This window comes from Orcinus orca, chromosome 6, assembly GCF_937001465.1.
Source record: "Orcinus orca chromosome 6, mOrcOrc1.1, whole genome shotgun sequence".
Classification (NCBI taxonomy): Eukaryota; Metazoa; Chordata; class Mammalia; order Artiodactyla; family Delphinidae; genus Orcinus; species Orcinus orca.
The window spans coordinates 114,028,030-114,054,666 of record NC_064564.1 but is presented as its reverse complement, the minus strand read 5'-3'; the positions used below and the strand labels follow the sequence as shown (position 1 = coordinate 114,054,666).

General features: G+C 51.1%; 1 long non-coding RNA gene across 12 annotated transcripts; it reads left to right on the top strand.

The window, feature by feature from the left end:
* Positions 1-4,733: 4,733 nt before the first annotated feature.
* Positions 4,734-26,433, top strand: LOC117201057 (uncharacterized). 12 transcript variants are annotated; one of them, XR_007477844.1, is made up of 9 exons: positions 4,734-5,477; positions 6,956-10,950; positions 15,042-15,101; positions 15,392-18,346; positions 20,008-20,113; positions 21,750-21,900; positions 22,659-23,056; positions 23,970-24,378; positions 25,119-26,433. It is a non-coding gene; the product is annotated as an uncharacterized LOC117201057 (long non-coding RNA). The 12 variants fall into 12 exon arrangements; XR_007477843.1 differs by lacking the exon at positions 25,119-26,433 and having other exon boundaries at positions 6,956-7,121; positions 7,368-10,950; positions 23,970-24,928; XR_007477852.1 differs by lacking the exon at positions 25,119-26,433 and having other exon boundaries at positions 6,956-7,121; positions 7,364-10,950; positions 23,970-24,928.
* Positions 26,434-26,637: the final 204 nt, after the last annotated feature.

The following is a 26,637-nucleotide window of genomic DNA, read 5'->3' as shown; positions in this document are numbered from 1 at the left end:
GATGGATGGAGGCAGTGGGGCAACCCCTCCCAGCCCAGAAACCTCCCTAAGACTGGCGTGGGCGGGTTGTGAGCAGGTGCAGCAAGGACCTTGCTGGAGAGATCAGCTCCCCATGAGCTTGGGCCCAGGCTGGGCCTGTCCCACCACTCACCTTCTTTGCTCATTGAGGGTGGCGGTGTCACTCTGCTGGGCAAGTGGGCTTCGGGTGGGCCCAGCCACATCTGCTGTGCCCCAGGGAGCTGGCGATAATGATCAGGGTCCCGGCTGTTATTTCCTGGGCACCTGCTGGGTACCTGGCACTGTGCTAAGGAGTCTCTATCAAAGTGGCCGTAATAACAAAGGCACCAATGACAACAATATGAATAGCAAGTCATGTTTCCCGAGTGCACATGAGGGATGGGCCTTAACCCTCCTAATGACCCCGAAGGCTGGTCTGTTGCTGCCTTCATTTCACAGGGAGTCAGCAAGCTGAGGTTCAGGGAGATGAGGCCGGCTTGCCTGAGGCCACACAACCCGAGGCTCCGGCCCAGATCTGTCTGCAGAATGGGAGCTTGACCTGTTGACTCGCTTCATGCGGTCCTGCTGGACCACTTCAGCCTCTTCAGTCCCACGACTTAACTTTTCTGAGCCTCGAGTTTCAACAGAGGTGAAAGGGCACTTTGCTTTCTCATACATGAAAGGGGCCCCAACTCTCCTGACAGGGGGCTCTTCAACATGAGTTCAGGCCCCACCTCCTCCAGGAAGTCTTCTTTGACCCCCTCCAGGCTGGGTCAGAACACCTCTGAGAAACAGGATTCCTCATTCTTACTTGGGAACCAAGAATGAGCTGGTCTTGCCTCCTCTGATGGTGCAGTGTGAGTATAACATCTGGGACCCCAGCAGCTACTGCTACCACCCTAACTGGACCCGCTGACACCATGAGGAGGGCAGAGGGAAAAGAACTGCAGAGAAGTCAAGCCGGAGCGTCAATAACATCATGAACCTCTGGATCAAACCATGCCTGAAACCCACAGCCGCCTCTGCATTATTCTATTACATGAGCCCATAATTCCTATTTTGATTGGATGTTCTGCCTGTTATAACTCAGAGAGTCTAAACAGATACCAGAATTCACCAAATGTGGCCAGTAGCTATTTTTGGAGGGCAAATAACGAGGGAACTTCCATTCTTCAATCATTTGCAGTTTTACAATGAATATGCAGCAAAATCAATGCTGGTGTTTCTGTCTGGAGCAAACAAGCTGGCCATGGGCGTGTGGCTTGAAGAATCGGTGGCAACTCCCAGCATGTGATGATCGCAGTAATAAAGGAGGAGGGAACTGGGGGGGAAAGATGGCAGCTTTAACCCGGGGCACGGGAGGCTTCTAGGGAGCCCACATGGGGACTTTCAGGGGCTGGCACTTAGGAGGAAGAAACTGAGGCAAAGGAGAGTCAAGGTGGGGGCCAAGTGGCAGGGCTGAGGAAGGCCACGGACCATAGCCCATGGCCAAGGCCTTACTCATCAGCGAAGTACACGATGCTTCTCCCCGCAGTATACTCCCTTCAGGGGCTGGTACAGTGCCTCAGGCACCCCCATTGCTGGAACTGATGACTAAGGCCAGCTGTGAGTGGCAGAACCCATCAATCTGTACATTTCTTGGAAGTGGCCTTCCAGCCACCTTCCATTAGCACAGGTGGCAGGGACCCCTCAGATCCAGCTGACAAGTTGATTCCTCAAGCCCGAGCTGATGCTCTGAGGATGGGTGTAAATTACAGCAGCAACATGCTTCTATCTGAGGCTTTTCACTTCTTGGAATGACATCCCACCCACAGGCTGCTTTGTCTGCCAAGGGTCCTGAGATGTAGGCCAGACAGCCTTCTGCCTCAGTTTCACACAGAGAGAAATTTAGGCACAGAGACGCCAAGCAACTCGCTAACAATCACACAGTGAGGCAGAATTTGCTAGAATTTGAACCCAGTTCTCCTGCCTTCTGACCTGGTCCCCTTTCTATTGCCTCCTGCTGGTCCTCACAGCAGGGGTTGGGGCAGGGAATTGTTTTGGGTGAAGGTCAGCCGATGAGGCCTTGAGAAGGCCTGGCAGGGACTGGGGAGATGGGTGGTAAAGAGGTTCCCTGAAAGAGTGAGGGGAGGTATCCCAGCCAAGGGGTTGGGCTTCTGCCCGATCCCCACATCTGCCCTGGGCCCACCAAATGTCCTTCCCTGTGCCCTAACTGCTCAGTCCCTGGGCATCACTTTGAACCTTCAAACATCCTATTATGAGCCCATTTTACAGGCATGAAAATGAAGCTTCATAGAGGTTAGGTCATTTGCCTAAAGTCACACAGCTAGTGAGGAATGGAGGTCTCTGGCCCGTTGGAGCCCAGAGCCTGTGCAAAGGCCCTGAGGTGGGACCCCCGCACAAGATGCACTAAAAGAACAGTAAGGAGACCAGCAGGCTGGGCCCGGAAAGGAAGCCGAAGAGGCCCTTCTCAGCCCCATCCAAATCCTACTTTCTCAAGCAAAAGGCTCTGGCCTCCACGGGATGTGGCTTCCTGCTCAGTGAAGCAAGGCTCCATCCATCCTGGCCTTGGTTTCCTGTTTGGAGTGGAGAGGCCCAGAGAGATGCTTCTGGAGTCAGGAGAAGTAGCAGCGGCGAATTGTTACTTTTTTTTAAAGACCCAGAAAGTGAGAGAAGTCGGTGAGGGCGGAGGGGGGACGCAGCGATGAGGCCAGGCCTTTTCTCCGGCCTGCTCCACCTGGGACCCCCATCTTCCAGGGCAACGCAGGGTGGTCAGGCCTTTGGGGGCTGTTGGAACCGGTTCTCACGCTCCCGTAGGGGGCTAGGCGGCTGGGCCACGTCGCGCCTGACGCCAGACGGCGGGCACCCGGCGATCCCCGAGCGCCCTGCCCGCGGGCGGGGTAAGCGTCCGCCGGGAGCGCGCGGACAGGCGCGCGCACCCCCCCCCCCACGCACACGTGCTCACGGAGCTGGCGGAGGAGCGGAAAGGAAGCAAGAAGTGAAAGTGAGCAACCTCTAGTGAAAGAAATAGACATGCACAGACATCTCGGGAATTGATGCCGGTGGCGGCGAGCTGGGCGCACGCACGCGGCGCGTTCCCGGCAGCTGGGCGCGTGCTTGGCGGCCCCGCGGAGGAATCGCCACTCTGGACCAGGCGGTCGCTGGGGTCGCTCGCGTCCCCGAGGCCCAGCGGCGGCCAGGCTCCCTCCCCTTTCCCTGGTTCGGGCCGCCTCCGCCTCTTCTCGCCCCGGCCTGCACAGTGCTGGGCAGGCACCCAGCGGTGCTCGGATGCGTGCCCGCCGAGCCCCGCGGCCCCGGGCGCTGGCCAAGTCCTGCTGCTAGGCCCGGGCTTTAGCCCAGAGCCCGAAGGACCCTTACTTAGCGTTTGAGCCCTTTCGCCCTCTCCCCTTCCCCACCGTCTGCACGGACTGCCCTTCCCGGTGGCTCCCTGGAACGCCAAAGACCCTGCAGTGGTCGTTGCTCAGGTGGCCTTGGCTAAGAGCCAGTCTCCCGTCTCCCAGAGAGAGAACCTCCAAGTGACAGCGTCCTGGGAGGCCAAGGGCCACTTGACTGGTGAGAACAGCTCCCAGACAGCGGCCCTGGGGCCTCGGAAGACCCCTCCCCCAGCCTTCCCTTCCAGAACCAGCTTTTCCAGCTCGGCAGCCGAGTCAGGTTTCTGGCGAGTGTGGATTTGTTTTCCACCCCTGGGGCTTGGGTGGGAAGAGCGAAAACAGGGAAGCTGGTTGCCCACGTAGTGTTCTGCCATTGCCGCACCCCTCCTGCAGAGGCGCCCCAGGGACCCTCACAGCTGAAACAAACTCAGAAACCAGGCCCCGTCTCAACAAAAAAGGCACAGAGGCTGGGGTGCTCATCGAGTCGGGCCTTTTGGACAGACATCAGGTAGAAGCTGTGAATAGCATTGCAAGGGCTGCAAAGTCTGGAGCTCTTGGTGGGCAGTAAATAGCACCAGTGTTTCTGAAGACACAGAGAAGGGCGTGGCTTCTTCCCAGGGGTGAGCAAATTGGTGGCAGAGTTGGATGACCCATCCCAGACCTTGTCTCCACTGGGTAAGGTTCCGGGGTCCTGCAGGGTGTCCCCTTCTGAGCTAGGATGCTGAAAGAAAACACTTGTCCCAGACCTCCCAGTGCTCATAGCCTAATGGGAGCCAGAGAAGTAAACGATCAAACTACGGTGTGCTGAGAGCTCCGAAGAGGCCTGAGGCCTCTGAAAAGACTGAAAAGTTGCGGGAGAGCAGGGCAGGCTCAGGAGGCTGCGGACCCCAGAGGCCTCGCATTCCCAGGCTCTGCAGACTGCCAGGTTGCAGAGAGCTGGAGACACCATGAAAATGGAGATGAGGATCCCTCAAGAGACTCGGGGCTGCCTTTCACTCTAAAGCTGGAGAAACTGAGGCCTGAGAGGTAGGGCAGGCTGCCCCGGGTCACCCAGCTGGCTAGACTTTGGGCTACACCCTGGCGCATAGTAAGTGCTAAATAAATGGAACTATGAGGTTTGGATCCCAGGAGCCAGGCCCCGCCCTCTCTCCCTTCCTACAAATCCTTGTTGAGTACCTTCCAGGTGGTGATTAAGACACAATAGCTTGATAAATGCACGTTTTAAGATAATGTTAGCTGTTGATAAGTGGTGTGATGGTGCGTGACTGGGGGTACTGAGGAGGGGGCCTCTGAGCTGAAGGATGAGCGGGGGGCCAGCCCTAAGACCATGTGGAGACCCGGTACACCAGATAGAGGGAATGGCAAATGCAAAGGCCCTGAGGCAGGAACATGTGTAAGAAGAGCAGAAAGACAGTTGTGTGGCTGGAGCACAGGGAAGGAGGGGTATGCAGGCCACGAAGAGGAGCTGGGGTTTGATTTCAAGTACATACCTCACGTGTGATTGGCGTGGAGCCAGCCGGAAGAGCCGCTGTGGGAGAACCCACGCGCCCTGACCGCAGCGGGCCAGGGAAGCAGCTCTGGGAGGAGGACTTGGGCTGCGCGTCTGCTCTTCATTCCCCTGATTCCTTCCACCGCAGCATGTTCTGGGAGCCCGTGGCCAGGAGGGCGGGATGTAGTCATCCGCCCCAGGCAGGGCGCTGCTTTGGCTTCCCTTCCCCGCGTCCTCTAGATCCCCCTGGTTTGCAGCCACCAGGGGAAGGTCGTCACCACCATCACCGTCAGAAGCATCGTGGTGGGAAACATTTGTCGAACGCGCACTATAGACCAGGTCCTGGGCCGTGCCTTTTATGCGTGTCTGTGAGCTTGGTGTCCACTTTACAGATGCGAAGGCGAAAGAGGCAAAAGCCTCCAGCCGAGATTACACGTTTGTTGTGTTCCCGGGAACATCTGGGCCTTGAGTGGTGGAATGGGCTGGAATGTTAGCGCTGAAGCCCCGCTGGAGCTAGAGGCTTTGCTGGGACTGGGATTGGAGGCTGCAGAAAGCGAAAAGCGGCAAGGTCGGCTGCAGGTCATGGAGAGAGAACAAATGTGAGAGAAGGATCATGATGTTCCTCCAACCCTGAGCAAGAAGTAGCATAAACAGACACAGGTGTAAACACACACCTGCACACACTGGCATATAGAAACGCGTGGACCCCAGTACATGCACACACATGCGTGACACACACACGCAAGCACTGGGTGCCTGTGCACACGTGCACGCACCCATGCCCGCGCACATACTTGTGCACGTGTCCGTGAACGCACCGTACCCACACGTGAGCACACCTCAGCGCACGTGCACGCGGACACAAACCCAATCCATGCTCACAGAACTCCATCATAGACCATCTGCATACTTCTTTTCTTAGCAATTATCATGGTTCATTCATTCATGCAACAAGCATATGTTGAGCCATTTTCGGTGCCTGGTCAGGGGGTGGGCACAGCACAGCCAGCCAAGAGGACCCACAGCTTCAGCCTGACTTTCTCTGAGCTCACAGTCTAGGCTGGGAGAAGACAGACGGGAAACAGTGGACTGAAATCTTCAAGGATGTTTGTCACCGGGGCCCTGGAGGAGAAGCTCAGGGAGCTGTGGGGCTGGGGGTTGGTCCATGGGGACTTCTGAGAGGAGGTGTGTTTGCATGAGTGAGGGGACCAGGCTCTGGTCAAGTGACAAGTCAGGAGACGGTTTGACCGGAAGGAAGAGGCTAGCGTGGTGGGTGGGAGAAGCTCGGACAGGCCAGAAGAGCATGGGGGAGGTGTCTGCTGACCCATACTGGCCAGGTCTGGCCCAAGAGTGCCCATAGACCGACTCCCTCCCCTCACTGGGAGCCCCGAAGGGCGGGGCCAAGGCGGGTGTCTCCTGTCTGTGCCCCCACTCCCAGCACCCAGCACAGGTGAGTGCTGGTGCCTTACACGGGAGTCTGGTTCACAGTCTGGGAGCTGCCACAAGTGATACGCTCTCTCTCCCCTCCCCCTCCCCCCCTGTCTCGCCTTTTCTCACCACACACAGCCCTCAGTTTCTCTACCTGGGCAGTGGGTGGCTACCAGCACCTTCCTCACTGAGCCGTGAGGGTGAGTTGATGGGAGCCTGCCAGAGGGGGCTTGGGCTGCTCCCCATTTCTTTAGGCAAAGATCAGCGCTGGCAGCTGGCAGGGGGCAAAACCACGCCCCACCCTATCCCAGACCCTACTGTACCCCCATCTCATACACACACACACACACACACACACACACACACACACACACACACAAAACTGCGCCGCATACAGCCCCACACCCCATTACACATCTCACACATCCCCCCGCCACCACGCCTACACTACACGCGCGCGCACACACGGCGCGCTCACGGGGCCACTGGGGAAGCCCAGCCAGGCTCACTCTCCCCTCACCAGCCAACCTCCCCCTTGAGTCCCGGGCAGGGCAGTGACAGACAGCCCGCAGACCACCGCGACACACCACCTGACCGGGGCTGCAGGGCTCTACTCATTGATCCAGAGATGCTCTTTCCTTTTCCTCAGGCGCTTCTCTGAAGGATGGAAAAATCGATGCCCACGGAAGAGCGGGTGCAGGGAAGGTGTGGACAGCAGCGGAGGGGAGAAGACCAAGGGCGGGGGGGGAGTCAGGAGCCTGGGGTCCCTCCGCTGCGGCACTGGCTGTTCCCCATCTCCCAGAGCAAAGTCAGAGGTCAGTGTGGTCAGCACAGGCCCGGTGGTGTGGTTTTGGTTTTCATTATTTTGTTCTGATTACCAAAGCTGTGCGTGTTCGTGTAGAAAATCAAAATCACCAAATCCATCCCCCGAGGTAACCTCCCCGTTAACGTGCATAGTAAATCCTTCCAGCCTTTTTTCTCTGCAAGTTGAATGCACTTTTTATTTTTGCAAAAGTAGGACGTGCTCAACTGCTGTTTTTCATCCGACACTCTGCAGCCAGGATCCTTCTGTGCCGTTACCTGGTGATCTGCTGGCTGCACCATGAGTCATCTTGTTGTGTGGTGGACATGTGCACAGTACAGGGCTTGGGGTCAGGAATTGACCCCTTGCTTACGTCACGTCGGGCAGGTGGCCTCCACCCTCTGACCTTGCCGTCCTCCTCTGTGTGGTGGGGCTACTGCTGACTGCCTTACAGCCTTGTGGTGAGAATTACATGAGGCAAGAGACAGAAAGTACTCCTTCCTTGCGGAACACATCAAAAATATTCCACCCACTTCAGGTATTATTATTTTTTATCCTTATGGTTACATGGCAAAACCATCATTTACTTAGCCAAACCTCTGTCATTGAACATTTAGGCTGTTTATTCAAATTCCCTTAACGAAGAAGACTTTAGTGAATATCCTTGCCGAGAAGTCTTTAACAAATGCTCAATTATTAATTTTGAGTGATTTCTAGGAGAAAAGTTTCCATGTTAGGAAAGGTATGCACGTTTTAGGACCAGTCTGTCTGCATACTCACACATTGCCCTCCTGAAAATGTTCTGATGACACGGTGTGAGTGTCCTAGGACTGCCGTGACAAATTATCACAAATTTGGTGGCTTAAAATAAAGAAATTTATTCCCTCACAGTTCAGGAGGCTAGAAGTCCAAAATCAGGGTGTCAGGTTTGGTTTGGTTTTGTCTTTTTTGGGTTTTTTTTGGGGGGGGGTGCCCTCACCACGTGGCTTGTGGGATCTTAGTTCCCCAACTAGGGATCGAAGCCACACCCTTGGCAGTGAAAGTGTGGAGTCCTAACCACTGGACCGCCAGGGGATTTCCTCTCTTAGCTTCTGTCAGTTGACTCGTAGCCCCCTCACCCCAGTCTCTGCCTCTGTGGTCATATCACCTCTTCCTCTGTCTATTTTTTCCCCATATGCCTCTTACAAGGACATTGTCCTATAATCCAGGATGATCTCTTCATCTCAAGATCCTTAATTATATCAGCAAAGACCCTTTTTTTCAAATGAGGTAACATTCATGGGTTGTGGGGTTAGGACATGCTCATGGCTTCAGGGGGCTACCACTGAACCCACACACACTCCTACCAAGGAAAGAGCATTGTGTAAAATTCCTTTTTCCCCTCACCACACAGGATATTCTAATCTTTTTGAAATGTTTGGCCAAGTTGATAAGGTAAAAAGGATCTCTTGCTTCAAAGTGCATTCTGTTCTGTTCTTTTCTTTTACTATCAGTGAAGAGAAACATATTTTCATCTGCTCGCTGGTCATTTGTTTTTCTTATTTTGCAATTCTTATTTCACATGCTTGTTGGTCATTTTTCTTATTGTTTTACTGATTCATGTCCTTTGCTCAATTCCTTATTAGGTATTAATTGTCTTCTTCTGCGTGTGTGAGAGCTCTTTGTAGATTAGGGATATTGAACCTTTATTATATCTTGTAAATATCTTCCTAATTGGTCACTTGCTTTGGGGGTTTTCTCATAGTTCTTCAATGTACATAACTTTTACATTTTTTTGTAGTCAAAGCTTCGAGAGCATTTTACCATCAGGCTTTTCCCACTGACATTATTTTCATCTAGCGCTTTTATAGTTTCACTTTTATATTTAATTTTGTGTTATCTCTGCAATTTATTTTAGTGATGGTGTATGTTAAGGTGTATTGCTTTCCCCCCCATTATTGAACAGTTGTCTTAATACCACTTAATAAATAGTTCATATTTTCCCTATTGATTTTAAATGATACCTTTATAATATATTCAATTTGACTTCTGGTTCCAGTGACCTAGCAGACTGAGCTAATGGTGACACTCCCCTCACTCCTTATGCTAAGGAACATCAACAAAACTTAGCACAGCAACAGAAATAATTAATCTTGAAAAAAAGAATGGGAAACTCCTAGGTCCTGGAAGTTGGGAGGGGAAAACCAGAGCCAGGAACTATTCCATAACATACAACCCCCAAAAGGGGCAAGATCCTCAGTGAAGAGGTGCTGACAGATAAAAAATAGAAACAACAGGAGGAAATGATCTACCACAAGGGAGAATTAGCACAGTGTGAAACTGAGATCATAGCACAGTCTGAAAGAGACTATAAACCAAGTGTGCGTTAAATTATTAAAAGAAAAAAAGGCACCATAAGCAAATAAAAAGATACCTTAAAAAAGAGGCAGATTTGAAGGAAAACAAAGATCTAAGAATGAAAAACAGCCACTGAAACTAAAATTTCAATGGGTGTGTTAAATAGCAGATTAGACACAGCTGAACAAATGTTCATGAACTTAAAGATAGAACTGAGAAAATTACTCAGAATGCAGCCTACAAAGATAAAAAGATAGAAAGACCAAAAATAGAAGCAAACAGGATAGAGTGAGGAGGTCTGACATATGTCTTAGAGGAGACCTAGAAGAAGGGAGATTATGAGGAGAATGGAGGAGAGATCGTATTCAACATGATAATGTCTGAGAATATTCCAATAGTGATGAAAGACACAACTCCTCAGATTTAAGAGGTGTATTAATTCCAAGAAGGATAAATAACAGTCAGTCTACACCTAGATATAGATACTAAATATGTAATACTAAAGACAAAGAAAATTACTTAAAGCAACCAGAAGGAAAAACTGTGCTCTCAGCACTTTGCACACTAGCTCTTTAAGTCTTCAAAATAACACTCTTAAACCTTTTAAGAATGGAAAATTGAGGCACAGAAAGTTTAGCTAATCTTTATTACTTCATGTTACTTTAGTAATTCTTGTTACAATAATGGCCCCTGAAGAATCACACTTCCCCTTGACAGTACCCTTTTGTGATGTGACTTTGCTCCTCCTGCCTTCAAGAGGACACACTTGTCACAAGGGAGAATCTTAGTCTATTTCCCCACCCTTGAGCCTGGTCTGGCCTTGAGACTTGCTTTGACTGGTAGAATGCAGCCAAGATGATGTTGTGTTATTTCCAAAACCAGACCTTAAGGAGCCTTGTAGCTTCTAGTTTTGCTGTCTTAGATCACTTCTGCCCTCTTGTCAAGAAACCCAGTGTAGAATACTGGTGGAAGAGAATTGAGATGACCTACCTGACAGCCAGCACCAACTGTCAGGCTTTTGACTGAGGCCATCTGAACCCTTTACCCCATTCAAACCCCAGATGAGAACAGCCACATGAGTGACTCTAGGGGAGATTAGCAGAAGAACTTCCCAACTGATCCCAGCCCAAATAGCAGAATTGTGAGCAGTAGATACTTGGGCACAAAATTACACAATTATTAATGGCAGGGCCAGGATGTGGACCTAGGCAGCCAAGAACTCCAGGTCATATGCTTTGACCACAATCCCACACAGCCTGCAAAGAAACAACAAAAAACATCAACAACAATAAAGGCCAAAAGAAAATACAGTAATAATATATCCAAGATGATGAAAGAAAATATTTGTCAACTGAAAATGTCTTTCAGCTAAACTACCTTTAAAGAGTGAAAGCAAAATAAAGACATTTTGGACAAAGACTGAGAAACTTTACCACTCACAGAGCTTTGCTGAAAGAACTAATAAAGGATTATCTAAGGAGGAAGGAGATCAAACCCTGTATCAGGTATGTGATGAGCAATGAGCAAATATATTAAAATGTAGGTAAAATCTAAATAAGAGTTGGCTGTAAAAATTAATAATAATAACAACAAATGTAGGCTCAAAACAAGATGGAACCAAAATACTAGGAAATCATACATGGTGATTGGAAGCTATAATTGGAGTTAAATCACTATAAGACTTTGTACTATCTAGGAGGAGGGTGGAGAATTTTGATTTAGATTATACTAAGTCAATTATGCCTGATAAAAATTTAAAGATAACGTCTAAAATGCAGAAATGGAATGTATAACTTTTATACTGACAGAGTGAAAACGGAAGTGAAGAAAATGCAGTCAGTCCAATAGAGAGCAAAAAAGAGGAGGGAGGGAAGAAAGCTACTGATTTTTTGTATGTTTATTTTATAACTGACTACTTTCATAGAACTCTTCTAATATCTAATACTTTTTCACTTGCTTCCTTTGTGCTTTCAAGTAGACAATTATCCACAAATAATAATTTTGTCTTCTTTTTAGTGGTTGTCCTTTTGTATATGTTTCTTGTCTTATTGCATTGTCTAGAACTTTCAGAGCCATGTAAAATTATAGAGGCATTATTAAGCATCCTTGCCTTATTCTGGACATGGCTCAGAATGCTTCCAGTATTTTACCATTAAATATGATATTGGCGTTTGGCTTGAGATAGATATTCTTTGTCATTGAATTAGTCAGGATAAGTAGATTATGCTGCAGTAACAAATAATGTCAAAATATCATGGCTTCCGAGAAGTTTATTTCTTGTTCATATTAAGTTAGCTGTGGGTTCAGACAGTTCTCTAGGACAGCTGTGACTGGTTCAGCTTTGCACCTCCACATCACCAAATGCTCCTGTCTTACTGAAGCAAGGGATATGGAATAGGAGAGTCTTGTACCAGCAATTAAGTGCTTCTACCCAGAAGTGGCACACAGTAGCTCACATGGCCCTGCTTAACCCCAGTGGAAAGTGCAATCCCAGCCTAGAAGGAGGACTGGAAAGATTGGCAAACATTGCAGATGTCACCAGAACCATGTTAAGGAAACATCTCTTCATTGCTAAGTTTAGGCTTGGGACCCTGAAAGACCCTAATAGTCAACTTGAAAAGTCAATTGGCATTGGCCATCTGATCAGTAGCAGAGGATGCTAGTGTAAAGAAAAAGGTGAAATCATGCATTCATAGGCCCTGATGGCTACTGTCTCCAATGGAGCTCAGCTATACATGTCTCCCTCTTTAATTCCATGAGGGCTCTGAATCTTTGTAAGGAATCTTCCCCTTTTCTGAGCTCATTTGAGCAGATTTCTGTTTCTTCTGCCACAAAGAGTCCCAACCAGGATAATTTGCTGGTGCTTTATTTAGGATTTTTGTCATATTCTTAAGCAGGACTGGTCTATAGTTTTGTGCTATCTGCCAACTCTTTGTTTTAAGGTTATGCTACTTTTTTTTTTTTTTTGCAGTACGCGGGCCTCTCACTGTTGTGGCCTCTCCCGTTGCGGAGCACAGGCTCCGGACGCGCAGGCCCAGTGGCCATGGCTCATGGGCCTAGCCGCTCCGCGGCATGTGGGATCTTCCCGGACTGGAGCACGAACCCGTGTCCCCTGCATAGGCAGGTAGACTCCCAACCACTGCGCCACCAGGGAAGCCCCTATGCTACATTTTTAAGATAGCTGGGGAAGTTCTCTATCTTTCCTGTATCCTGAAACAGAATGTTTGAAATATTTGAATATTTGCCAGTAAAAGTGTCAGCGCCAACACTTCTCTAGGAAGTAGCTCTTTACCTACCTTTTCAATTTACTCTGTAGTAATAGATTTTTTTTGGTTTTCTTCTACTTGTTGGATTGGTTTTAGTAATATGTATTTTCCTACAAAAATATCTGCTATTCATATTTGCAAATTTATTATCATAAGGTTTTACTTAATATAATTAATTTAAAAAATATTTGTTCCTATTGTGCGTTCATTTCTCTCTGCTTACTATCATTGGATCTGCTAGAAGTTTTCCTAATTTATTAGACTGCCCAAAAAAACAAGTCATCGATTTATCTTTTATTTCTATTTTTCTCTTCTCTAATTTCTTAAATTCTGGTTTTTATCTTTTTTGCCTTCCGCCCTTTCTTATTTAAAAAATTCACATCAGTGAGCTATGAATTTTCCTCCCTGTTACATTTTAACCACCTTCCCATGTGTTCAGATATGTGGTATTCGCAGCATTATTATTTTAAAATAGCTTGTCATGTAGGTTTTATTTAGAGTTATTTACAAAAATGGTTATTAGTTTTCAAAAGGTTGGCTTTTTAATTTAAATTTTTGTTAATAATTCCTAGCTTAATTGCATTGTGGTCAAAGAATGAGGCTTTCGGGGACTTCCCTGGTGGCGCAGTGGTTAAGAATCTGCCTGCCAGTGCAGGGGACACGGGTGGGTTCAAGCCCTGGTCCGGGAAGATCCCACATGCCGCGGAGCAACTAAGTCTATGCGCCACAGCTACTGAGCCTGCGCTCTAGAGCCCGCGAGCCACAACTACTGAGCCCATGTGCCGCAACTGCTGAAGCCTGCGCACCTAGAGCCCGTGCTCCGCAACAAGAGAAGCCACCGCAATGAGAAGACCGCGCACGGGCAACGAAGAGTAGTCCCTGCTCACCGCAACCAGAGAAAGCCCGTGCGCAGCACCGAAGACCCAACACAGCCAAAAATAAATAAACAAAATAAATAAATTAATTAATTAAAAAAAAAGAATGGGGCTTTCACTATATGTGTTTTGGGGATTATATTGAATTTTTCTTTATGGCCTAATATATGATCGATTTTCATAAATGTTTGATGGGTTCTGGCAAAGAAATGAGTATCTTTTGTTTGTCGGGTACAAAGTTCAATTATTAAATCAACCTTAATAATTATATTTTTCCAGTCCTATACAAACATGGGAGGGGGAGAACATTATGTAAATATGTCAAAGACAGAAGTATGTTAAGTCTCCTCCAGTGTTTTTTGTTGTTGTTGTTGTTGTTACCTTTCTATGTATCTAAGTTATCACTTCCTCTGGTCAGGTCTAATGCAATGTAGGACATAAAAGATTGTGACAATCAGATCTTTATTGTGACTTGTACTCTTCATCAATTCAGAGGACCTCTGTCCTAGCTCCTGCTTTTTGCCTGTGATTCTTGGTCTGATATGAATATTACTACCCTTGCTTTCCTTTGACTTGAACTTGTCTCATGTAGCTTTGCGCAATCTTTTAACTGTTTCATGTCCTTTGGTTTTAAGTGTATTTCTTACAAGCACCGTATAGTTAGATTTCCATCTTAGTTTTTGTTTTATCCAATCTGAGAGTCTTTGGTATTTTACTAGGAAAACATCATGCATTTACATTCATTGTTAACATTGACCCTGCACATCTCACTTCTATGGAAAAGCTGGTCTCTGCCTTTTTCTCTTCATCCTCTCAGCTACTTCCTTTTGTTCCTGCATTTTGTTTTATGGACTTTGACTTTTTGCTTTAGTCTTTTGCAGACTTTGGTTAGTAGCTATTTCATTTCTAATTGTACTCGAAGTTATCTTACATTGATAAAAGTCTTTCATTTGTAGCTGCCTGATCATTCAAGGAGAAACAGTACATCCTGAATCCCTCTTATTTAAGAGGTCTCTCAGGTCCCTTTTGATCCACATTGATGTGACTTACAGCTCTAGATTCAGATGGTCAGATTATTATTTTTCCATTCTATGATTTGTCATTTAAGAACAATTTTTGACACTTGTCTTTAGTCTGGAAGTGATACTGACAATAAATCTTTAGACTTGCTGCTTTTTAGCTGGTTTCAGACTTCTTAAGACACAGGGGTTATCATTCTTAGACTCCCAGCTGATGGGAGCATATCTTTCGGTAACAAGTGCTCAGTATTTCCCCCAAACCTCATAAACATGGCTGCCTCATCACTTAGCATGTCACAATCTAAACCAGCCTGGGTTTGTTCTTTTATAAGTAACTCACTTTCCTTCCTGCAGGCATATACAAGTTGTCATTATTTGTATAAATCACATTGTTTTCCAGAATGTCTCAGTAGAGGCCTCTTTTTTTTTCCCCCAGAATGCAGTGAACCTTTGCAATCTGCATATTCAGATCTTTTTGTCTGGTTTTAAGGCACAGGTGAGTTTTCCTCATTATATTCTAAGTTATCTCTTATTCTAGCCTTTTTTTTTCAAGAATCCCAGTTATGCGTTTGCTGTCTGCTAATCCTCACGACTTTCTCATGCTTTGTTTTCATCTCTCGATTTCTGCCACACTTTTTAGAAAATGTCTCAAGGTTGGCCTCTCCCCATCACTGATTGCATTCTCTGCATTTCAATTTCCGCTTTTCACTGTCTCTAGTATGGACTTGAACTCTGCTACTATGTTTTTTCTCTCCTTGCGATCTTTCCTAACCCCATCTGTCTTAGTTTCCTAGGGCAGCTATATGAAACAACGGCAACTGGGGGGTTTAACACAACAGAAGTGTGTTCCCTCACAGTTCTGGAGGCCAGAAGTCTGCAATCCAGGTGTTGGCAGGGTTGGTTCCTTCTGGAGGCTCTGAGGGTGAGTCTGTTCCATGCCCCTCTCCTGGCTTATGGCATTTCTTGGCTTGTAGCTATATCACTCCAATCTCTGCCGCTACCTTCGCACGGCCTCCTCCTGTTTCTCTCCTGTCTGTGTTTCTTTGTTAATGTGGACACTTATCATTGGATTTAGGGCCCACCCAGTTCATCCAGGATGCTCTCATCTTGAGATTCTTAATTATATCTGCAAAGACCCTTTTCCCAAGTAAGGTTACATTCGCAATTACCAAGGGGTAGGACTTGGACAGGTCTTTTTGGAGACCACAGTTCAAGGCACTACACAGTCCACGTCCACGTCCCTTTTTTTATAGCCTCATGCTGCCTTTTCCCATCAGTCGGGGTTGCCCTGTGCTTTCCCGCTCCTGTTTTGCAGAGCACGTCTTTCCGTTAAGGTTGCCACACCGTTTCCTGACGTCTTCTGGTTCCTTTAGGAAACTGCTGTGAGCCGCCTGCTCTCGTGTTGCAGAATGCTGATCCCTTTCCATGCTCAGCAGTGTTCTTTCACAGTCCTTTGTGGTCGATGCTTTTGCCTCCGTATTGTCCCTCAGACACAGAAACATTAACCCACACTCCAGGATTTTAAGTAGACAGGATGTGTAGATTGCCTCTGGTCCTGTCCTCTTATTACTTGTTTGGTGGCTCCATCCCATTCTCAGGGTTTGGTCTGGGCAACAGGATCAAGTGGGCTTTGCTCAATCCATGTCCCAGTTTCCAGCAGGTTCTGCCAATTGCAGCCCAGCTGAACGAAGGTGGCATCCGCTCTGGTCCAGCTAAATGGTTCTTGGATTTTCTGAACAGATAAAATAAGCAAAAGTCCCAGCATGCACTGCTACTGGGGAGTTTCCTAGTGTTCTCCTCACCCCCACTCCCCCTACAATGATCACCTTTGCTTCCCAGAATCCCATGCACCATGAAAGCCCCCTGCTTGCCCACTTTCTCTCAATGACTAGGGGACATTACTCCAATAGCATCTGTGGGAGAGGGACAGCTATCCAGTTTTCAGAGTGGCACAGATTCCGGGTCTCTGACTGGGGGCAAATGATGGAGGAGGTTCTGAGCCCCTTCCTGCCTTTGTCCCCAGTCTCTCTCCAACACCGGCCCCCCACACCCACTATTGTCATCAGCATGGGTTCCTCCCAGATTCTGACATGGGGTTGGCAGCTGTTCCCCACAATGCGTAAGGTTTCATATTTCTCCCTACGTTCATGGGTATTTAGTGGAAAACTAAGAATGGCTCTATCAGGGTTTCTAGTTACATGTCATCTTATATAGAAGTCCACAGGTTTTTAGTGCTTTTTTTTTTTTAAAGCTCAGACTCACTCATTCATGCACATTTATTTGTTCAAAAAAAGTAGTGTGTTCACGGCTTGGCTTCCTAGTGGATGTCAGGATAACTCAGCTAATAATACAGGAGAGTTCTGCAAAGATGGAGGAATAGGGAAAAGGCCCAGGCCCCCGCCTCTTCCTTCCTCCGCTCTGCAAACCTGACTTCTCCATCTTGAAGACCGTGTTCTTGTGCTCCCAAATTAGCAGTCTGTGAAATCAGGCACATTTATTGAGAACTTTCTTTTGCTCCAGGCAAAAGTAAGGGGAAAGGAAGTAGCCTAGGGGAGAGGAAGATAAAATCGTTAGGATTCCTGCCCTCATGGTACACAGCTTCCACTTCCCTGCTGTAGAGCACGGTGCCTGTTTTCATCATGGTTTGTGATGATTATTTGAATAATCACCTCACTAGACTCCTGTCAGACTGGCAGCCCCGTGAGTGCAGGAACAGTGTCTGTATCCTTGTTTGTTAGCACAGCTGGGACTGGGTAGGGCCGCCTGAAGGACAGGCCATCTGAGCTGGGCTCTGAAGGGTGGATAGGAGTTCTGTGTAGATAAGGATGGTGGGAGCAAGAGAGAGGGGCGAAGTCTCTCTCTCTGGGGTCTCCTCAGCCCAAACCTGACCCTCCTTCTTGGCCTAGTTCTCACTGTGGTTTCTGCTGCGACAGGGAGAAAGTTCCCCTCTGGATCTCCTTAGAGGCTGAACAGCCCCATGTCTGGGCAGTGCTCAGAGAAGGATGAGGTCTGCAGGAATTGATGGCCAGGTTGCCTAGGCCTAAGAGCTCAGCTGGGGAGAATGGACAGAGGCCCATGTTTGCCTCCTCTGGGCTCCCTTCCTTTATCTTTTCAAAGCAGATATAAGTGGTGCCCGTCCCACCGTGGCAGCCGCGGGTTGTGATTACTTTCCAACAGGCACGTTCATGGCTGGGTCTCCTGGATGGGACCCAAAAGCCATTTGCCCGGGAGGCAGAATCTGAGTCAGGTCCAGCTGGGTCTTCCCATCTTTTATTTGCCCAATCCTATTAATAATTAACGATACAGTAATGAGAATTGCTTTTAATAGAATCCGCTGCCATCATGGCATTCTGTTCCCCGCCAAGGGTTTCCCCCAAAAGGATTCACGGTCACATGGCTGTGCCTCCTGCCACCTCACTGGAAGGTCCCCTGCCGTCGTCCTTCCCTCCTCTCTTCTGGGCCTGAGCCCCCTCCCTGCTGACCTGGAAGCCCCACTTTCTCCTCTACCATTTCCTGTCCCCTCCCTGAAGCCCCACCCACCAGCCCCTCCAGGTTCCCGCTGTGGCGTGAGGCCGCCCCATCCACCCAGCGAGGCCTCGTCTGTCACCAGGGCAAACTGGTCCCACTGGGCAGGGACACGGACGCCCCCGGAAGCAGCTGTGTGCCCAGCCTGGGGCAGGCGTGAGACCCACACTGTGTGTACAGAGGCTGACACTGGACCCAAACTCACTTCCAGCAAAGGTCAGTAGGATGGGTGTGGAGGAAAGGAAACCTGGCCAGGACGGCTTAAGTCCTGGCTTGGCCAGGTTTATGTTTATGGGACCGTGGCGAGTGTTGTCACCCCTGCCTCCAGCCTCAGTTTATTCACCTGCAGAATGGGGATGAAGATGGTCCCCACCCCACCAGAATGTTCTGGGGAGAAGGGGAACGCAGCAGATTTCAGGGGAAGCTCCTTAATACTCACTCCCAGAAAATACCCACGGCGTGCCCAGGGTTTAGCTATCGTGATGCTATTCTCTGTGGCCTTATTTATGATATCACCGCTTGGAAACCACCTCCGTGTTCAATAATAGGGGATTGGCTCAAATAAGTGTGAGCGTACCAACACGGTGGGCACTCAGCTGCTGTTGGAAAGGGGGCTTTGGGCCTGCTTCTGTGCCTAAGAGTCTCCTGGGACTCCTGGCGCCATGCAGTTCTGGGGGCCCGGGGCTGAGATCCTGCACTTCTTGTTTGTTTGTTTGTTTGCCCTGCAGCACAGCTTGCAGGATCTCAGTTACCTGACCAGGGATTGCACCTGGGCAGTGAAAGCCTGGAATCCTAACCACGAGGCCACCAAGGAACTACCCCCACCCCTGCCCCCAAGATCCTGCACTTCTAACAGCTGCTGCTTGGGGAGCACTCTCTGGGTACCAGCGGATAGAGGCCTTGGGTGACGGAGAAGTTTGAGTTCTGCTGGTGAAAGGAAGAACCAGGTTGCAAGCCAGAATGTTCTGTGATCCCCTTGCTGGGCTCAAAGCAGAGCTCATGCTGCATACCCAGTACGAAGTCTGGAGGCTAGAGGCTCAGGCACTCAAAGTGCTACGGATGGGTGATGAATTATAGATCATTTCAATTTTTCTCTTTGGTTTATCTTAATTTCAAAATTATCCACAGTTAACGTGTATTACTTTCGTAAATGGAGAAAAATGTAATTTTCTTTAGAAAAAGAACAAATGTTCTCTGCCTTTCCCTACAACACAAGTCAGGGTGATAGTCAGCGTGGAAAGATGGGAACGCTGCAGAGACGAGGATCAGTGTGGATTCCAGCCTCGCTCCAGAGCCTGTGTGCCGGGCTGTGGGCTGGCCTGAGCCAGCCACGAGGCTCTGGTGCTCAGCACGTCCCTATGCCAGGCTAAGCCCTCTGCACCCAGCGTCCCCGTCTCCCATACCCCCAGGAGGGGACCAGCACAAGGCACTGGTACCGGCTCCACTTCGCAGCTGAGGGAGCCAGCTGGGAAGTGAAGGACCCATCCAGGGTCCCCCAGCTCCCTGGGGGGTGGGGTGGGGAGGGGCCTGCCAGGAGGAAGCCCCTTCCTCCTTGAAGGTCTTCTTTTGGCCACTAGTCAGGGCAGCCTCACCGGAAAAACAGGTGATGAAGAGCTTTTAAAATTAGCTGGAGTTTTTATGTCCTGGGGGAGGCAATGGGGAGCCATTGAGTGTTCTAAGTGAAGACGAAACGATTCAAGTTGTGAGCAGCTTGGAGCAGAGAGCTGTGGTGACAGGAGACCCAGACCCAGGCCAGGAGGTGATTACAACAGGCTGGGCTGGATAATACAGAACAAGGACAATATTAGTTAACATTTACTCAACTCCTATGATGTCCAAGGACACGATAAACACTCTTCACTTAATCTTTCCAACAGCCTTAGGACGGTGCTGTGGTTCTCCCCATTCTGCAGATGAAGAACTGAGGCTCAGTGCCTCGAGGAGGTGCAGGTGGGATGAGGACGCAGGTCGTGTGACTTCAAAGTGGGTACCCTTAGCACAATGCTACCCCACAAAGAGAACAGAGGGAAAGGAAGATGGGTCCCAGGGAAGGAGTGGGGCGTGAGGATGGAGCTGGAGTGGGATGGGGTGGGATGGAGCCATCCTTTGACCATCACTAGTGACCCCATCTCCCAGGCAGGCCTTGAGCCAAGCTAGAGGATTAGAGATAAATGAGACGCAGCCCCTCCTGGACAGTCTAGTGGAGGTGAGAGACGAGTAGACAGACCGTGGCACAGGAGGGCCAGGGGCACCTCCCCGGAGGAGAGAAAGCCCCCGCTGAGTCCTAAAGAGTGAACAGCTGATCCGATGACACAGGAGAGAATTCCAGTCCTCCGAACAGCATGTGCAAGGGCACAGAGGCCAGAAGATAGCTGGTCTGGCTGGAGCAGAGGTGGGGGGCGGGGAGGCTGCAGGTCCCCAGAGCCTTCAAAGCCAAGGGAAGGAGCCGATTGGGGACATTTGCGTTACTGGGTCATCGTGGGCTGGGGTGACACTTCACCAGAACTGCAGGGCCCTTTGTGGAGTGTGGATCACTGGGGGCCGTCCTGCAGGGGGTCCTGGAAGAGGCTGGTGTGGTGTTCCAGGTGGGAGACGGAGGAGCAGTAGAGGGGGGCACGGTGGCTGGGAGGGGGCGCAGATGTGCAATGCCCTAGGGAGGCAGAGTGGCTGCACACTGTGGGAGGCGTGAGGAGGAGAGGAAGCAGGATGGCTGGGTGCCACCCGTGGGCAGTGGTTCCCAGAGAGGGGGCGTTGAAGTTTGGGGGACTCACTCGCTCTGTGGGCAGCAGAGAGGGGCAGGTGTAGAGGACTGTTCTCCAGGGTGCCCTGGATGTCCCACACCCTAGCTGTGGTCCTCCCATGGGGCTGCTGGGAAATGCTGGTCCCTGTTGCTGTGGCTGCGGGCCTCCACTACAGGGCTCTGGCTGGAATCTCTGATGGGGTAGAAGGCGCCAGCCCAAATGATGCTGGAGCTGCCTTGAGCTGAGGTAGGGGCGGCATCTCATCAAATCCTCCCTCCAGCCTCTCTCAGCAGGAACATACTTGGGGTAATTTGCAGAGGGGGGAAACTGAGGGCTGGTATCCTGTGCTCAAGGACACACATCTGGAGGGTGATGGGATCCATCGGAGAGGCTCTGAGACTGTCCCTGGGCACTTTGCTTGTCCAGGCCAGAGGAGGGGGTGGGAGTGCATTGTGACCCCTGCTCTCTGGGAGCTAGCCCTCCCCTGCCAGCCTCTGCCCAGGGACATCAAGTAGTGGGGCGTGGTATCCTGGAGCCTTTGCGGGAGCTGGCCCTGGAACAGGAGAGTGAGGGGGAAGCAGCCTGCAGAGAGGAGAGGGGAGACAACCCGAGCTGCAGCCTTCCTTAACAGCGCTCCCCTGCTTCCTGGGAAGCAGACAGCCCACTCTGCACAGTGTCACACAGGCAATGTACCCAGCAGATGCAGCCAGAAACTGGCACTGCCCACTGGCCCGGCTCAGCCAGCAGCCAGGGCCACAGAGGCTGAGACCTTTGGGCTGGGAGCGCTTGGGTCTCCATCTCTTAATTTCATGGCTGTTACCCAGTTAATTCTCACTGAACCTTGTGGGGTGGGTACTATTACCATCCCCATTTTACAGACGAGGACACTGAGGCCCAGAGAGAATGACATGAGCTGGAGCCTGAAACTTGCAAGGTGCAGGGCCTGCCTTCCCAGTACACACCAGTGAAGCCCAGCTCCTTGAGTGGAGTCCTCACACACAGCTGGTGAGGGGGCCTTCATCACCCCACGTGAGTAGCTGGAAACTGAGGCTCAGCCTGGGTGGAGACTGGGGCAAGGTCACACAATCAGGCTGCAAGGCCCCTTCCCCTGCCCCATGCCACCCATCGGCCTCCCTGCCAACCCCCACAGAGGGGAGTGCCAGGAGGTCCACGGGAGGAAGCCCCTTTCTCAGGGCCAGAAGGGAAGAAGAAGAGACAGGGGCGGGTGATCCAAGGTTCTGATCACCTGAGCTGCTGAGACCTGGCTCAGCTTGCCCAGGGAGGTGGCCCTGGCCAGCAGACCCAGGCAGCTCGCCACACACCCAGATGCCCCAGGATGCCCCAGGAGAGTAGGAGTAGTCAGAGCCAGAGCCAGCTTCATCTCATCACATCCATGCATAGTACTGTGGAAGCCAGACCTGGAGGTTCTAGAGCAATGTTCTGGGAGCTCAAAGGAGCCTCAGTCCCCCAGCCTCCCAGGCCAGGTACCCCCGCCCCAAGATGGGATCCCCCTGGCAGGCAAACCAAAATCATTTGGGAAATTCTACAAGCTCTGTCCCTGTGTTGGAAACAAACCATCCACGTCAGCCCATGAAGGCACTGAGAAGTCCCACAAGGAAGAACCCTACTCAATTGTGCTTAATCCAGCCTTGCCCACAATTTACTGAGCCATGAACTCCACTTTTTCCATGAAATATATATTAGCATCTGTGGCACATTAAACATGGCCACAGATTCTTTGGCACTCCCGTCATCGAGAGGCGGGGTCTATTCTCCCTTCCCTTCAGCCTGGGTGGGCCACGCGACCGCTTTGACCAGTGAGGACGGCAGAAGCGACACTGGAACAGTTCCAGAACTGGCCTGGCAGCTTCACCTCTTGCCTCTTGGAGCCTTGAGTCTTGACACAAGAAATCCAGTCTAGGTTGCTGGAAAGGGCATAGGATGCAGCAGCAAGATGAGGCCATCCTGGGCACCCAGCCCAGCGGAGCCTTCAGATGACTCCGGCCTCAGCTGCTATCTGCCTACAACTGCATGAGAGACTCCAAGCAAGAACCTGCCCAGCTAAGCCCCATCAACTCCAGCATCACCAGGAAGACTAATAAACTAATGCTTGAAACCACTGCACTGGGGGTGGTTTATCACACAGCAGTGGGTAACTGGAACAGCGCCCTACAGACCCCCTCAGGTGATGACCTCCACCCCATCCTCCTTGTCCATCACACCATGCCAGACCCCTCAGTCCTTGCACCACGCCTTTGTTCAGGGCACGCCCTCTGCCTCCTTTTCTATTTGGGAAGATCTTTCTAGACGGAGCTCTTAGGAAGCCTCCACTTTGAAGACTTTTCTAACAACCATCAAGGCAGCTGCAGCAACCCAAGGCTGGCATCTGCCTGGGCTCGCACTTGCCAGCCGTATGAACTGGGACAGGTTTGGGCCTCAGTTTCTTCAACTGTAAAATGGGGATAATAATGGTAATTACCGCATGAGGCTGTTGTGTAGATTTAACAAGGCAGCAGGGGTAAAGCCTATGGTAGGTGCTGTATAAATGTGGCCATTACTAGCTGCTCAGTTCCTCCGTTGGCATATGGCCCAACACTGGGAGAGGGGCGTTTGCACTCTGGCTGCCCGGGACCAGGCATTCACTCTCCGCAGGGCAGGTCTCCTGTAGCTCACCCAAGCACGGCCTCGTGAAGCTGCTGGTGCTCAAGGGAGGTTTGGTGGAGGATGAAAGGCTCAGACTCCTCGACCTGTCCTCCTTGGAGGATCCTTGGAGATTAGGGAGCACAGCTCCCTTATTTTTACTGAGGCCCAGAGAGATAGTGGGCCTGACCCAAGGTCACACAGCTGGTTCTGGAACTGGACCCCAGGCCTCAGCATGCCATCCCATGCCTTGTCTGACACGGTGGTCCCCAAGTCTCAGGCACTGGCCTCTTTGACTCCTCTAGTCCCTCTTGTGTCCTCCCTGCCCCTGGAGCCTCCTGAGGTGCAAGTTACCCCACAGCCTGATTGCTGGCTCCATGGTGAGACCCACTGGCTGCGGAGGGCACAGCCTGACCGAGGGTCCTCCTCACCCTCCCTTTTCTCTGTTCTCTCCATAGATGCGATCAGCCAGGGAATGTGAACTGGGCACCCATAACGTGCCGGGCAGAGATGCAAGCTGTCCTGCCAACCACAGACGGCCGTGGGGAAACCCCAAACCTGTATTCGCGGAAAGATGTGGGGATGCTATCAACTACCCCGGCCTGCAAGTGCAGCAATGTGTGAGAGCCTGACACGTGGCCCAAATCCCAGCCGCTCCTCTCACTAGCTGGGGGATCTTGGGTGTGTTACTGCTCCGAGCCTCACCTTCCCCATCTGTAAACTGGGGGAATAAGAACCCTTCCACCAGGGATGAGCTCCATTTTGGAGAGCGAGGGGCCATGTTGGGCATCTAGACCAACGTCCCTCCTTCAAGATCTGACAGCCCCTCCCACCACCTCTCCGCCCTTTCTTCCTGTCAGTTCCTAGGTGGGTTCCGGTTCTAAACCCACTTGGGGTGTCCTGGGGCTCAAGGAGGATAGAGTCTAGAACCTTTGGGGAGGATCATAGGGTCCTAGAGAAATCCTTCCTGCAGAGGAAAGGTGGCTGGCATGGGCAGGGCAGGCCTCGGGCTAGGGTCCCACAGGCCTCAGACACCAATGCCAGTCCGTGTGGGAGCCATAGGATTCTCTCTCCCAGGGTTTGTGGGGATGAGTTTGTGTGTTTGTTTCACAGAGAGGGGTGTGTGTGTGTGTGTATGTGTGTGTGTGCACGTGTGTGGTGTCTGCCCAGTGCGGGGAGCTGGGGACAGGGAGGGGGTGGTCCTGCAGCTGCCTTCAGTCCCAGGAGAGCTCCACAAGCCAGGCCTGTCCCTGCCTCTGGGGCAACCCCAGGACCCTGATTTGAGAGCATTGCTACTGCCCATTGCTGCAGCCGGATTAGAGCTGAGAGCTTCAAACAGAGCCCTCCTGACAACAGGCCTGGAGGCCAGGCTTAAAGGGGCCGCTGAAATTATAAACAGCCACCTTCCCAGTGACTCCCCAGTCCTTCCGGGGCGGGGGGGGGTGGGGGGAATGTTCCACCAGCCCCTTCACCATCTTCCAGTCCAGCCGCCAGCCAGCTTCAGGGAGGGTGGGTGGGGCAAGGAGGAGCTGGCGCCTGTCAGAAGGGTTGTGCTCAAAACAAAAACAAACAAGAGTTCCTATAGTAAAGGACACACTGGTTTGAAGTTGCAGGGAGCAGGGAGCGTCTGCCAAGAGACCCAGCTGGTGACCCTGAGGATGCTGCCTGAGGATTCCTCCGTTATTAAGGAATATGCTCCCTCTCCCCAGCTCTTTTGCGCTTCTGTGTCAGGCTCAGAAATGGCTTAAGGGGAGGGGCTGGCATTCAACTCCGGGGTCTAGGCAACCATGCCATCCATCTGGCCTCGCTGGAATTCAGTTTCCCCACTCCTGGAGGAGAAGAGACAGGCAGGGAGGAGAGACAGAGGGAGCAGGCAGTGCAAACCGAGGACCCGTTCTGGGTCAGGCACCGAGGCAAGTGCTGTGAAGGGTCGGATCACCTCTGAGCCTAGGTCCCAGCTCACAAAAAGCGAGTCCGCGGAAGTCAGTTTTGTTGAGCTAGTTAAATGGCTGGTAACCCCGCCCCCAGGTCCCTTCCATGCCCACCAGGCACTTCACCTCTCAGGGCCTCCCTTTTCCATCTGTGAATTAAAGGATAGACAAGGGCAACGATGACCGGCATTGGAGCGTCTGCCCTGCTGGCAGGGGCTGCTGTGGCCCCGTTGCACAGGTGGGAGACCGAGGCCGGCCAGGTGTGCAGGGACTTACAGCCCTCGGGACCACACTGCCAGGACAAAGCCCAGGAGGGATTAGAACTCAACTCCGTCTCATTCCACACCCGAGCTCTTTAAACTCTCCCTTTGTGCGTGCCTGTAACTGATTGCCCCACCAACTGATTAACTGATTGACTGATTACCTGCCACGGCCCCTCCTCCTGACGGGCCTTCCAGGGAGTCCCCTCCGACCCCCACTGCCCAGCTCACGTTCCTCCGACCACGCACCCCAGGTGCGCCCCCAACAAGCAGTGTGGAAGGGGGCGGGGCCTGGGCGGGGCTCCCGCGGCTTCCCGCCCCCGCCCGCCAGCCGCCGGCTTCTTAATCTGCAGCCCTTGTGGCTCTGCCTGTCGCCCGCCGGTTGTCAGGGAAACGACCTCTCCCCTCTGAACCTTCAAAGGGCTCCTCCCACTCCTGCGGGCGGGAGCTGGGGTCCTTGGATGAGAGACTGGGGAGACAGAGACGGGGGAGGGATACCCAGAGATGGAGAGACAGGGAGACAGAGGCAGAGACGCACCCTGGCAGGGAGAGACACAGGCCGCAGAGAGAATGGAGGTGGAGAAAAAAGAGACAGTGACAAGAAAACGCACCCCCGCCCCTGCCACAGCAACAGAGGCTGAGAGATGGAGAGAGACAGTCACAGCCCTGTACAGAGACAGGGAGAGAGATCTTGGGAGAGGCAGGGTCAGCATAGAGATGGGGGGTGGGGGGCGGTGGACGGGGCCCCCCAAAGAGAAAAGACTAGGGCCAGCCAGGGGGAGAGAGTCGGGAGGGGGCGAACTTGTGAAAATAAATATTTATAAAATAAGAGTTTCTAAATTCTTTTTGCATTTCCGTAGTAAATTATTCATCTGTGTATCTCCCTCTCTCCTAACTGCTTAGGGAGCTGTCAAGGGGGGTGTGGCTTTCTGTGT